The sequence below is a fragment of the Erinaceus europaeus genome, chromosome 13, assembly GCF_950295315.1.
Source record: "Erinaceus europaeus chromosome 13, mEriEur2.1, whole genome shotgun sequence".
Classification (NCBI taxonomy): domain Eukaryota; kingdom Metazoa; phylum Chordata; class Mammalia; order Eulipotyphla; family Erinaceidae; genus Erinaceus; species Erinaceus europaeus.
The window spans coordinates 34066764-34080690 of record NC_080174.1 but is presented as its reverse complement, the minus strand read 5'-3'; the positions used below and the strand labels follow the sequence as shown (position 1 = coordinate 34080690).

At 39.6% G+C, this 13927-nt stretch overlaps 1 long non-coding RNA gene across 1 annotated transcript in view; it reads left to right on the top strand.

The window, feature by feature from the left end:
* Window positions 1-10965, top strand: part of LOC132542723 (uncharacterized) — a 392193-nt gene extending 381228 nt beyond the window's left edge. The window contains exon 2 of the long non-coding RNA XR_009553697.1: window positions 10886-10965. This is a non-coding gene — a long non-coding RNA (uncharacterized LOC132542723). The remainder of the gene's footprint in view (window positions 1-10885) is intronic.
* Window positions 10966-13927: the final 2962 nt, after the last annotated feature.

Below are 13927 nucleotides of genomic sequence, written 5' to 3'. Positions count from 1 at the left end.
AGGGTAACTAGGTCTAAGTAAGAACATTAGGAAGCAGCCCCCACACCCAACCCCTTTTTTTTAAGTTAGAATAAGTGGTGCCTCAACCTGTTACAATTTTATTTATCCCACCCCTATTTTAGTTGTTTGACTTTAATTTCACACTACCCACTTTTTGCTCTAAGTAGTTTAACTTTATCTCCCACGTGTTGAGTTACTATGTATGGTCCACTTTGATTTTTCCCCACTGGCCTGGGTCCCAAAAAGTGTTACAAAGTTTTAACACTGACAGCCTGTGGCTCTGACTTTAATTGGCTCCAAGGTGTTTCTATGGTTACCCACTCTTTTTTGTTGTTGTTCTTTGTTAGTTTTTCAGCTCAAGTCAGTTTTTCCTTGACTTTTATTTACCACATGTGTGCCCTTTACCACTTGACTTTACTTTAAGCTAATTAGGGAGCCAACAAACATATGATAATTCTTTATAAGTGATGGACAATTAATTTTAAACTTTCTTTTACTCCTACCCTTTCTAAACAGCCAAAATGGGTATATTGAATTCTAAAGAAAACAATTTTTACCTCAGACAGTTGAAAGAAATGTTAAAGATATGTAAAATGCAGTGTTCCAGCTGAGAATTAAGAAAGTTGTTGAAACCAAACAACATACTCCTTAAGAACCAATGGTTCAGAGACTCACTCAAGCAGGAAATTCAAATGTTCCAGGAAACAAATGAAAATGAAGACACAACCTATCAAAATATTTGGGACACAGCTAAAGCAGTACTGAGAGGGAAACTTATAGCCATACAATCACATATTAAACACCAAGAAGAAGCTCAAATGAACGACCCTACTGCACACCTCAAGGACTTAGAGGAAGAGGAACTAAGGAACACTAAAGCACCAGAAGGACAGAAATCACAAAAGTTAAAGCAGAAATAAACAACATCGAAAATGAAAGAACCATACAAAAGATCAATGAAGCCAAATGTTGGTTCTTTGAAAGATTAAACAAAATTGACAAACCCCTAGCCAGACACACCAAACAAAAAAGAGAGAAGAATCAAATTAATAGAATCGTAAACAATGCAGGAGATATCACAACTGACACCACAGAAATCCAAGGAATCATGCAAAACTTCTCTGAAGAACTATATGCTACCAAGCTAGAGAATCTGGAAGAAATAGAACAGTTCCTATAAGCATATGCCCTTCCAAAACTGAACTAAGAAGAACTACAAAATCTAAATGCACCAATCACAGACAAAGAAATTGAAACCGTTATTAAGAACCTCCCCAACAACAAAAGTCCTGGACCAGATGGATTCACAAATGAATTCTACAAAACTTTCAGGAAACAGTTAGTACCCATACTTCTTAAGCTTTTCCATAAGACTGAAGAAACAGGAATACTCCCTTCCACCTTCTATGAAGCCAACATCACCCTGATACCAAAAGCTGATAGGGACAGAACAAAAAAGGAAAACTACAGACCAATATCTCTGATGAACATAGATGCCAAAATATTAAACAAGATCTTGGCCAACCGGATACAGTCACATATCAAAAAGATTGTCCATCATGACCAAGTGGGATTCATCCAGGAATGCAAGGCTGGTTCAACATCCATAAGTCAATCAATGTCATTCACCACATCAATAAAAGCAAAGCCAAAAACCACATGATTATCTCAATAGATGTAGAGAAAGCCTTTGACAAAATCCAACACCCATTCATGCTCAGAACTCTACAAAACATGCTAATAGATGGGAAATTCCTCAAGATAGTGGAGTCTATATATAGAAAACCTACAGCCAACATCATACTCAATGGACAGTAGCTGAAAGCATTCCCGCTCAGATTGGGGACTAGACAAGACTGTCCACTGTCACCGTTACTCTTCAATATAATATTGGAAGTTCTTTCCATAGCAATCAGGCAAGAGAAAGAAATCAAAGGAATACAGATTGGAAGGGAAGAAGTCAAGCTCTCACTATTTGCAGATGATATGATAGTATACATAGAAAAACCTAAAGAATCCAGCAGAAAATTACTGGAAGTTATTAGGCAATATAGCAAGGTATCAGGCTACAAAATCAATATACAAAATTCAGTGGCGTTTCTTTATGCAAATACTAAATCTGAAGAAGAAGACATCCAGAAATCACTCCCATTTACTGTTTCAGCATAATCAATCAAATACCTAGGAATAAAGTTGACCAAAGAAGTGAAAGACTTGTGTATGCTGAAAACTATGAGTCGCTACTCAAGGAAATAGAAACTGATACGCAAAAATGGAAAGATATCCCATGCTCATGGATTGGAAGAATAAATATCATCAAAATGAATATTATCCCCAGAGCCATATACAAATTTAATGCAATAACCATCAAAGTTCCACCAAGCTTCTTTAAGAGAATAGAACAAACACTACAATCATTTATCTGGAACCTGAAAACACCTAAAATTGCAAAACCATCTTGAGGAAAAGAAACAGAAATGGAGGCATCACATGCCCAGACTTTAAACTATATTATAAAGCCATCATCATCAAAACAGCATGGTACTGGAACGAAAATAGGCACAGAGACCAGTGTAACAGAATTGAAAGCCCAGAAATAAATCCCCACACCTATGGACATCTAATCTTTGATGAGGGGGCCCAAAGTATTAAATGGAAGAAGGAGGCTATCTTCAATAAATGGTGCTGGGAAAACTGGGTTGTAACATGCAGAAGAATGAAATTGAACCACTTTATCTCACCAGAAACAAAAATCAACTCCAAATGGATCAAAGACCTAGATGACAGACCAGAAACAATCAAATACTTAGAGGAAAACATTGGTAAAACACTTTCCCACCTACACCTCAAGGACATCTTTGATAATCAAACCCAATTGCAAGGAAGACTAAAGCAGAAACAAACCAATGGGACTACATAAAAATGAAAAGCTTCTGCACATCCAAAGAAACTATTAAACAAACAAAGAGACCCTCACAGAATGGGAGAAGATCTTCACATGCCAGACATCAGACAAGAAACTAATCACCAAAATATATAAAGAGCTCAGCAAACTTAGCACTAAAAAAGCAAATGACCCCATCCAAAAATGGGCAGAGGATATGAACAAAACATCCACTACAGAGGAGATCCAAAAGGCTAACAAACATATGAAAAACTGCTCTAGGTCACTGATTGTCAGAGAAATGCAAATTAAGACAGCACTAAGATACCACCTCACTCCTGTAAGAATGGCATGCATCACAAAGGACAGCAGCAACAAATGCTAGAGAGGTTGTGGGGACAGAGGAACCCTTTTACATTGCTGGTGGGAATGTAAATTGGTCCAGCCTCTGTGGAGAGCAGTCTGGAAAACTCTCAGAAGGCTAGACATGGACCTTCCATATGATCCAGTAATTCCTCTCCTGGGGTTATACCCCAAGGACTCCATAACACCCAACCAAAAAGAGGTGTGTATTCCTATGTTCATAGCAGCACAATTCATAATAGGTAAAACCTGGAAGCAACCCAGGTGCCCAACAACAGATGAGTGGCTGAGAAAGCTGTGGTATATATACACAATGGAATACTATGCAGCTATCAAGAACAATGAACCCACCTTCTCTGACACATCTTGGACAGAGCTAGAAGGAATTATGTTAAGTGAGCTAAGTCAGAAAGATAAAGATGAGTATGGGATGATCCCACTCATCAACAGAAGTTGAGTAAGAAGATCTGAAAGGGAAACTAAAAGCAGGACATGACCAAAATAGGGCACCACATTAAAAACCCTGTGGTGAGCGGTAGACATGCAGCTTCCTAGGCCAGTCGGGGGTGGGAGTGGGTGGGAGGGATGGGTCACAGTCTTTTGGTGGTGGGAATGGTGTTTATGTACACTCCTAGCAAAATGTAGACATATAAATCTCTTATTAATTAATATGAGAGGGGGACAATCGTATGTCTCAAAGTTTTTCAAAACACAAACTGAATCTTTTTAATATATAGGCTGTGTATTTGATATGCGGACTCTCTCAAAAGCCTAGACCAAGTAGATCAGAAGCATCCAATAGCACAACTATATACAAGATACTGGGTACTGTACAGCAAACCATAACAAAAGGACTTTTCAAAGTTAACCCAATTACCAAATAATGTGATGATAACATTAACTATCGATTGTCTTTTTGAACCCTAAGACAGCAGGAACCTCACATCTCTACTATAGAGCCTCTATTTCCCCCAGTCCTGGAACCCTTGGATAGGGCCCACTTTCCTGTATGCCTCTCCCAATCCATATCAAATAATATTGCATCCACCAATCACAACCTAATCAATGCAACGATTGCCACCTCAACATGCTTCACTTCAGACTGTGTCCAGAAACTTCACATGTGGAATGACAACCCTTCAGCTTCATTACTCAGGTGATACCTTTCCTTTAATAGTATACTGTAATTTCATCTCAGGTGGTTCACTTTTTAACAAAGTCCCATAACCTAGATATACACCAGTTTCTGTGAGAGAGAGCATATGTTCACACGTATCCATAAACTACTGCAAAATATATACCTGAAAGCAGAAGTACACTAGAGTTTTCAGTGAGTACCTCCCTAACACTTCCTCTCCACTATTCCAACCTTTGGGTCCATGATTGCTCAACAAATTTTTTAGCTTCGTATGTTAACTCTCTTTTCAGTCACCAGGTTCCAGATGCCATCAGGATGCTGGCCAGGCTTCCCTGGATTTAAGACCCCACCAATGTGTCCTGGATCTCAGCTTCCCCAGAGACACACCCTACTATGCAAAGATAGAGTTAAACTGGGAGTATGGACCGACCAGTCAATGCCCATGTTCAACGGGAAGCAATTATAGAAGCCAGACCTTCTACCTTCTGCAAACCACAATGACCCTGGGTCCATGCTCCCAGAGGGATGGAGAATGGGAAAGCTATCAGGGGAGGGGGTGGGATATGGATATTGGGTGGTGGGAATTGTCTGGACTTGTACCTCTCCTACCCTATGGTTTTGTTAATTAATCCTTTCTTAATTAAAAAAAATAATAAATAAATAAAAAGAAAGTTGTTAAATGTTATAGAGGTGGTCTTTGGACCTCTTTTCAATAATACAGTTATATCAGTTGAGATATGGACACAAATGGAGATTATTTATTGAAAACTATTGGTATAGTCACAGCAAAACAACTTTGAACTTATACCTGCTTTTCTGCTGTAAATCAATTACAGGCTTCTTTGTAGGATTATTCCCTAGAGCCTCCTCTTACTTCCAATTCCACTTCTCCTTCCTTGTCCTCTTCTCAGACACAAACTGTTTCTGTCAGGCCTGAAACCCACATTTTTCTACTGAGCCTAAACCAGCTAACCTGCCTTTATATGGACCTTATCAATACTGTCTCGCTATTGCAAACACCACCCCACAACCACAATCTTTGATCTATGGAAATCCTTTCCTTAGCCCAGACCCCCCTGTTAACTCCATGTAGCCTCTAGAGCTTCCACCTTCACCCCCTGTGTGTGGTCATTATCACCCCTTCCACACACACTTCAACTGGCTACCCCCTGTGACTCCACACCATTTAACCCATCCTTATAACTACTACCTCTTCCTACTGTGCCATGTGATTCACTCAACCCCTTCCTAACTCCTCCTCATCATCATTCTCCCTTGATTTCACCTGCTATAGACTCGGATTTGCCTGCTACCAGTTATGAAGACAAAATATTCCCTTTCAAAATTGCACTAGGGAGATGTTTAGAAGAAGGACTTAAGAAAAAAGTTTGTCTGAACTTAATGCTTTTCCTGTCCTCACTACAGGGGAAGGGGCTGAGATGAAATATGAAGCCTTGCCCTATCAGGTTTATAAAGATCTTAGACAGTCAGTTAAGCAGAATGGCTTTCAGTCTCCTTTTATGGGGCTGTTGTCACATACATTGGAGATGCTTACTGTCTTCTCCTATATGATTGGAAACAACTGGTGAAAATTGTAATGCCAAATTCTGTGAGTGCTCTGTGGTTTCATGAATATAAGGAACTCACAACATCTTTAGCTACAGAGAACAAAATTCCTCCCAATCAATTAGTGGGTGAGAGTAATTTTGCCTCTCCCAGTGAACAGATGAACCTTGGATGAAAGGGGATGTGGCTTGCTGGCCAGGCAGTAGTTAAAGCTTAGAATAAAATTGATCCAAGCACTCCAGCAGGTTCCTTCAGTGCTATCTTCCAGAATGCTACAGAATTCTACATGGATTTTATTGATAGATTACAAGAAGCGATTGACAAATTGATAACAAAGAAGCCTCAGAAATCCTTATCAAGCAATTGACTTATGATAACGCAAATCAAGACTGTAATGGTGTCCTTGGATCACTTAAGGGTCAAAATTTAGATAGGTAGAGGGGGAAGATGGCGGACTGAGAAGCTGCTAGCAGCGTGTGCTCTGATCACATCTGGAAACGGTAGGATTTTCTGCCTTTAGCAGGCCAGTCAATAATTATAGTCACCAAAGAGGTGACTATAATTTAATTTGGGTTAAGAATTAGAGTAAAGTTGGCACGGACTAGCGGGCGGGCTGCTCCAGACTTCCCAGGCGGTGCCGGGCAAGGCGGGTGCACCGGGCATTGTCCTCCACCTGGAAGGCGGCTCCTCCGCCGGTTGCAGAGCGCTGCTGGGCGGCTGGCAGAGGACCGGGAGGGAGCACTGTAGCTCGGGGGCTTTCTCTTGGGAGTCTCCAGGGACCACCGCGACCCTGAGGGCGGATCCAAAGACTTCTTAAGTATAGCTCTCATTGGATCAAAGGACTTGGACCTAGTTTTCATTTTCGAGAAATCCTTTAAAAAAGTCTGGAGGGGGGGGGTTTCCCGGAAGATGGCAGACTGAGAAGCTTCTAGCCGCTGAGCTCCGAACACATCCCCTGGAAACAAAAGGATTTTCTGACTTTAGCAGGCCAGTCAATAAGGTGTCATAGCGGTGACAAGGAGATGACTATAACTTAATTTGGGTTAGGAATTAGAGTAGGGGAAAAAAATTCTTTTTTCTTCCTTTTAATTTTCAAGCATACCTCCTTCCCCATCCCCCCCCGCCATAAGCAGTCCCTGGGGACCAGCTCCTAGCAGGATACCCCACACCACCAAACAGAGTGCTTTTTTGAATTCACTCATACACATTTGGGAAGTTCCTTGCACTGCTCTTTAATTACAACTCCCTTTCTTATCTTCTCCCTTTTCTCTCTCTTGTTTCTCTCTCTCTTCATTTCTTCATTATTATTATTTTTTAATCTTGCGAAACTTCTATAAAGAACTCTATGCCACCAAGCTAGAGAATCCGGAAGAAATGGAACAATTCCTAGAAGCATATGCCCTTACAAAACTGAGCCAAGAAGAACTACAAAATCTAAATGCACCAATCACAGACAAAGAAATTGAAACCGTTATTAAGAACCTCCCCAACAACAAAAGTCCTGGACCAGATGGCTTCACAAACGAATTCTACAAAACTTTCAGGAAACAATTAGTACCCATACTTCTTAAGCTTTTCCATAAGATTGAAGAAACAGGAATACTCCCTTCCTACCACCTTCTATGAAGCCAACATCACTCTGATAAAAAAAACCTGATAGGGACAGAACAAAAAAGGAAAACTACAGACCAATATCTCTGATGAACATAGATGCCAAAATATTAAACAAGATCTTGGCCAACCAGATACAGCAACACATCAAAAAGATTGTTCATCATGACCAAGTGGGATTCATCCCAGGAATGCAAGGCTGGTTCAACATCCGTAAGTCAATCAATGTCATTCACCACATTAATAAAAGCAAAGCCAAAAACCACATGATTATCTCAATAGATGCAGAGAAAGCCTTTGACAAAATCCAACACCGATTCATGCTCAAAACTCTACAAAAAATGGGAATAGATGGGAAATTCCTCAAGATAGTGGTTTCTATATATAGCAAACCTACAGCCAACATCATACTCAGTGGACAGTAGCTGAAAGCATTCCCCCTCAGATCGGGGACTAGACAGGGCTGTCCACTGTCACCGTTACTCTTCAACATAGTATTGGAAGTTCTTGCCATAGCAATCAGGCAAGAAAAAGAAATCAAAGGAATACAGATTGGAAGGGAAGAAGTCAAGCTCTCACTATTTGCAGATGATATGATAGTATACATAGAAAGACCTAAAGAATCAAGTAGAAAATAACTGGAAGTTGTTAGGCAATATAGCAAGGTATCAGGCTACAAAATCAATGTACAAAAATCAGTGGCATTTCTTTATGCAAACACTAAATCTGAAGAAGAAGACATCCAGAAATCACTCCCATTTACTGTTTCAGGAAAATCAATCAAATACCTAGGAATAAAGTTGACCAAAGAAGTGAAAGACTTGTATGCTGAAAACTATGAGTCACTACTCAAGGAAATAGAAACTGATATGCAGAAATGGAAAGATATCCCATGCTCATGGATTGGAAAAATAAATATCATCAAAATGAATATTCTCCCCATAGCCATATACAAATTTAATGCAATACCCATCAAAGTTCCACCAAGCTTCTTTAAGAGAATAGAACAAACACTAAAATCATTTATCGGGAATCTGAAAACACCTAGAATTTCCAAAACCATCTTAAGGAAAAGAAACAGAAATGGAGGCATCACATTCCCAGACTTTAAACTATATTATAAAGCCATCATCATCAAAACAGCATGGTACTGGAACAAAAATAGGCACACAGACCAGTGGAACAGAATTGAAAGCCCAGAAGTAAATCCCAACACCTTTGGGCATCTAATCTTTGATAAGGGGGCCCAAAGGAATAAATGGAAAAAGGAGGCTCTCTTCAATAAATGGTGCTGGGAAAACTGGGTTGAAACATGCAGAAGAATGAAATTGAACCACTTTATCTCACCAGAAACAAAAATCAACTCCAAATGGATCAAAGACCTAGATGTCAGACCAGAAACAACCAAATACTTAGAGGAAAACATTGGTAAAACACTTTCCCACCTACACCTCAAGGACATCTTTGATGAATCAAACCTAATTGCAAGGAAGACTAAAGCAGAAACAAACCAATGGGATGGGACTACATCAAATTGCAAAGCTTCGCGCACATCCAAAGAAACTATTAAACAAACAGAGAGACCCCTCACAGAATGGGAGAAGATCTTCACATGCCAGACATCAGACAAGAAACTAATCACCAAAATATATAAAGAGCTCAGCAAACTTAGCACCAAAAAAGCAAATGACCCCATCCAAAAATGGGCAGAGGATATGAACAAAACATTCACCTCAGAGGAGCTCCAAAAGGCTAACAAACATATGAAAAACTGCTCTAGGTCACTGATTGTCAGAGAAATGCAAATTAAGACAACACTAAGATACCACCTCACTCCTGTAAGAATGGCATACATCAAAAAGGACAGCAGCAACAAATGCTGGAGAGGATGTGGGGACAGAGGAACCCTTTTACATTGCTGGTGGGAATGTAAATTGGTACATCCTCTGTGGAGAGCAGTCTGGAAAACTCTCAGAAGGCTAGACATGGACCTTCCATATGATCCAGTAATTCCTCTCCTGGGGTTATACCCCAAGGACTCCATAACACCCAACCAAAAAGAGGTGTGTATTCCTATGTTCATAGCAGCACAATTCATAATAGCTAAAACTTGGAAGCAACCCAGGTGCCCAACAACAGATGAGTGGCTGAGAAAGCTGTGGTATATATACACAATGGAATACTATGCAGCTATCAAGAACAATGAACCCACCTTCTCTGACACATCTTGGACAGAGCTAGAAGGAATTATGTTAAGTGAGCTAAGTCAGAAAGATAAAGATGAGTATGGGATGATCCCACTCATCAACAGAAGCTGAGTAAGAAGATCTGAAAGGGAAACTAAAAGCAGGACCTGATCATATTGTAAGTAGCGCACCAAAGTAAAAACCCAGTGGTGAGGGGTAGACATGCAGCTTCCTGGGCCAGTGGGGGGTGGGAATGGGCGAGAGGGATGGGTCACAGTCTTTTGCTGGTGGGAATGGTGTTTATGTACACTCCTAGGAAAATGTAGACATATAAATCAGTAGTTAATTAATATGAGAGGGGGAAAATCAATTGTATGTCTCAAAGTTTCTAAAAACACAAACTGAATTCTTTTAATATATAGGCTGTATATTTGATATGCGGACTCTCTCAAAAGCCTAGACCAATTAAATTATAAGCATCCAATAGTACAACTATATACAAGATACTGGATACTGTACAGCAAACCATAACAAAAGGACTATTAAAAGTTAACCCAATTGACAAATAATGTGATGGTAACATTAACTATTGATTGTCTTTTTGAACCCTAAGACAGCAGGAACCTCACATCTCCACTATAGAGCCCCTGCTTCCCCCAGTCCTGGAACCCTTGGATAGGGCCCACTTTCCCGTATGCATCTCCCAATCCAAACCAAATAATATTGCATCCGCCCATCACAACCTAACCAACGCAACGTTTGCCACCTCAACATGCTTCACCTCAGACTGTGTCCAGAGACTTCACGTGTGTAATGACAACCCTTCAGCTTCGTTACTGTGGTGAGACCTTTCCTTTTATAGTACACTCTAATTTCATCTCAGGTAGTTCTCTTTCTAACAAAGTCCCATAACCTAGATATACACCAGTTTCTGTGAGAGAGAGCTTATGTGCACACGTATCCATAAACTACTGCAATATATATACCTGAAAGCAGTAGTACACTAGAGTTTTCAGTGAGTACCTCCCTAACACTTCCTCTCCACTATTCCAAGCTTGGGATCCATGATTGCTCAAAAAATTGTTTGGCTTCGTATGTTAACTCTCTTTTCAATCACTAGGTTCCAGATGCCACCAGGATGCTGGCCAGGCTTCCCTGGATTGAAGACCCCACCAATGTGTCCTGAAGCTCAGCTTCCCCAAAGACACACCCTACTAGGGAAAGAGAGAGGCAGACTGGGAGTATAGACCGACCAGTCAACGCCCATGTTCAGCGGGGAAGCAATTATAGAAGCCAGACCTTCTACCTTCTGTAACCCTCAACGACCCTGGGTCCATGTTCCCAGAGGGCTAGAGAATGGAAAAGCTATCATGGGAGTGGGTGGGTTATGGAGATTGGGTGGTGGGAATGGTGTGGAGTTGTACCCCTCCTACCTTATGTTTTTGTTCATTAATCCTTTCTTAAATAAAAAATTTTTTAAAAAGGGTCAAAATTTAAATATTGCTTAAGTGATAAAGGCATATAGTGCAACTGGGATGCAAACCCATAAGGCACATGTCATGGCAGCAGTAAATCATGCCACATTTGTTGCTGGCTCAGCATAGGCTATGCCAGTTTGCTTTAAGTGCAACAATGAGGGTCGTAACCAAAGAGACTGCAAAGCTAAGTTTCCACAGCCTAATTATTGATTAAATAGAAATGGTAGATATTCAAAACCCCCATCTATTAAATGTCCATGTTGTATAAAAGGCTTTCACTAGGCAATCCACTGTCTATCCAAAACTTATGCAGGAGATAATTCTCTGCCAGATAACAAAAAGTGGGGCCCTGGCTTTCCAGCCTGCATGGCAATGAGGACTATTGGGTGATTCTAGAATAGCCTTTTGCCACAGGTATGAATCTTAATTGCTTAACTGTATAAGTTATATCTTTAGCCTTCTAGTCTCTCTATAGGAAAGTGATTTATTTGAATATGAGGTATGTATGTATGTACTGACTCAAGTTTATCCTAAAGCCATTGTTGATCATGGTATGCTGTTATACAAACCTGTGCATTTTAGCCAAAAGTGAAAGAAAAGAAACTGTATCCAGCAGTGTTTGGTGTCCTCTCCCCATAGCTTTTAAAGATGTTTTGCTATTGTGCTCTAGTTAACCTCTCTGGTGTTCAAGCACATTCTAAAATTATTGGTACCGATATTTCTCTGGTATAGCATGAGCTTTTGTTTCTTTATGCCTAGACTGATGTGGCTTCTCCCTTTATGGGTGTTTATCTCAGTATTCTTTTTTAATGTTGATTCTGAAAAATGGTTGTTTCACACACCCCTCAGTTTGCTTAGGTGAAATGTATTCCTATCTCTGTGGACACTGTTACAGGCTTTATATATGCCACCTGTCACACAGAAAGCAACCCATGTTTGTGAACACTTTCTCTACCTTTGCTGCTGAGGTATTCCTTACTAGATTTGACTATACCCTAAATATATTTCTAGATTAAGGCTTATTTCTTCTAAACATGCATTTCACATACCTTACTACCCCACTAGATTAGTAACTGTGGAAGGCCATATATACATTTAAAGTGCTATTTCTCAGACATGAACAAAATTCAAGGAACTTTATATATTTTAAATTTCGTACTGCATAATTCTTATCAGATAGCTTACTTTTCTCTACAGAGCTATTTCTTCTCCAGTAGATGCCTCATTATTTGTCTAGTCTTCTGATTAAAATCAATAAAATTACTAACTTAAGGCATAGGGTATGTTTGTTCTAAGTTTATCATTCATGGGTACTGTTTGGACCCATGCTGAGCAGTGAAGCCCCTCTCATCTGTGAACTCCTCACAAGAACACAAGCTGAAACATGCCTCCTTTAACTTTTGCTTGTTTGAGAATGTTTTTATGCCTACATCTAGTCTGAATGAATATCTAGCTGGATTTAGTAACCTTAGTTGTAATTCTTTTTCATTGAAGGCTTGATAAATATCTTTTTTGGTTTTTAGAGTGTAAGTAGAGAAATCTGCTGATAGTCTTATGGGTTTTCCCCTGTATGTGACTTTTTGTTTTTCTCTTGCAGCCTTTAGGATTCTTTCTTTATCCTTGCTTTTTTTCATTGTAACTATGATGTGTCTTAGTGTTTTCAGGTCTGGGTTAATTCTGTTTGGGACTCTTTGGGACTCTTGAATTTTAAAGTCCTTTCTGTTGTTTAAGGCTGGGAAGTTTACTTCTGTTATTACCTCTAGAATGTTAACTTTCCCTTCCTCTGTTTCTTCCTCTGGTCAGCCAAATATATGAATGTTACTTCTTTTGAGATCATCCTTTATGTCTCTGTTGTTGTTTTCAGTGTCTCTCAATCTCTTTTTGAGCTCTTTACCTCCTTCTTGGTTTTCGCCAGCTCATATTCTATCTGCCTAATTCTAATTTCTACTTCTGTTAACCTGATTTCCCTTCCCTCAGCTTCCTTCTTCAGTTCAGTTACAGTATTCGCTTGTTCTCTAGTTGTCCTTTTAGCTGCACTATTTCAGCTTTCAGTTCTCTAATTACCTTGAGGTAGCTTGTATTTTACTTGAGGGTCTCATCTATTGTTTCCCTATTTCTGAGAGCCCTTTCCTCAATAGTTTCCCTCATTTCTGTAGTCATTACATTAGTATTTGGATATTTCTTTTATCTATAATTGCTTCTGACTTATTTGCATTAGTTGCAGTTTCTTCTGGGGTCCTGTCCTCATTCATATGTGAGCAGTTTTATTTACTCTCAATTAGACTTTTTTTTTTTCAAGTTGTTGTGTTTTGTATTTTTCTGTCCTGTTCCTCCTCAGTTGTGGTCTGTGAGTATAGGCCACACTAGAGTATTTTCTCAGATAAAGCCACAAACCTCAGAATATACAATAGTAGCCAAAGCAAAGATTAATGCAGTTCAACCAAAACCGTATAGTGAAGCAACACCTCCAGTCTAAAAACAAAAACCAACAATACAAAGGGAGAGAAAATGAAAAGAAATAAAAGAAACAAGGAAAAGTAAGAATAGACAAATATGAAAATAATCTGTCAACTGTAAATTCTAGAGATAGTGGGAAGAGTGAGAATGAAAGAGGAGAGAGACACAGGGGGAAAGAGAGTGAGAAGAAGAAAAAAAAATCTACTCTCACCCAGACTTCTACAAGATAATTGATGTATGAGTG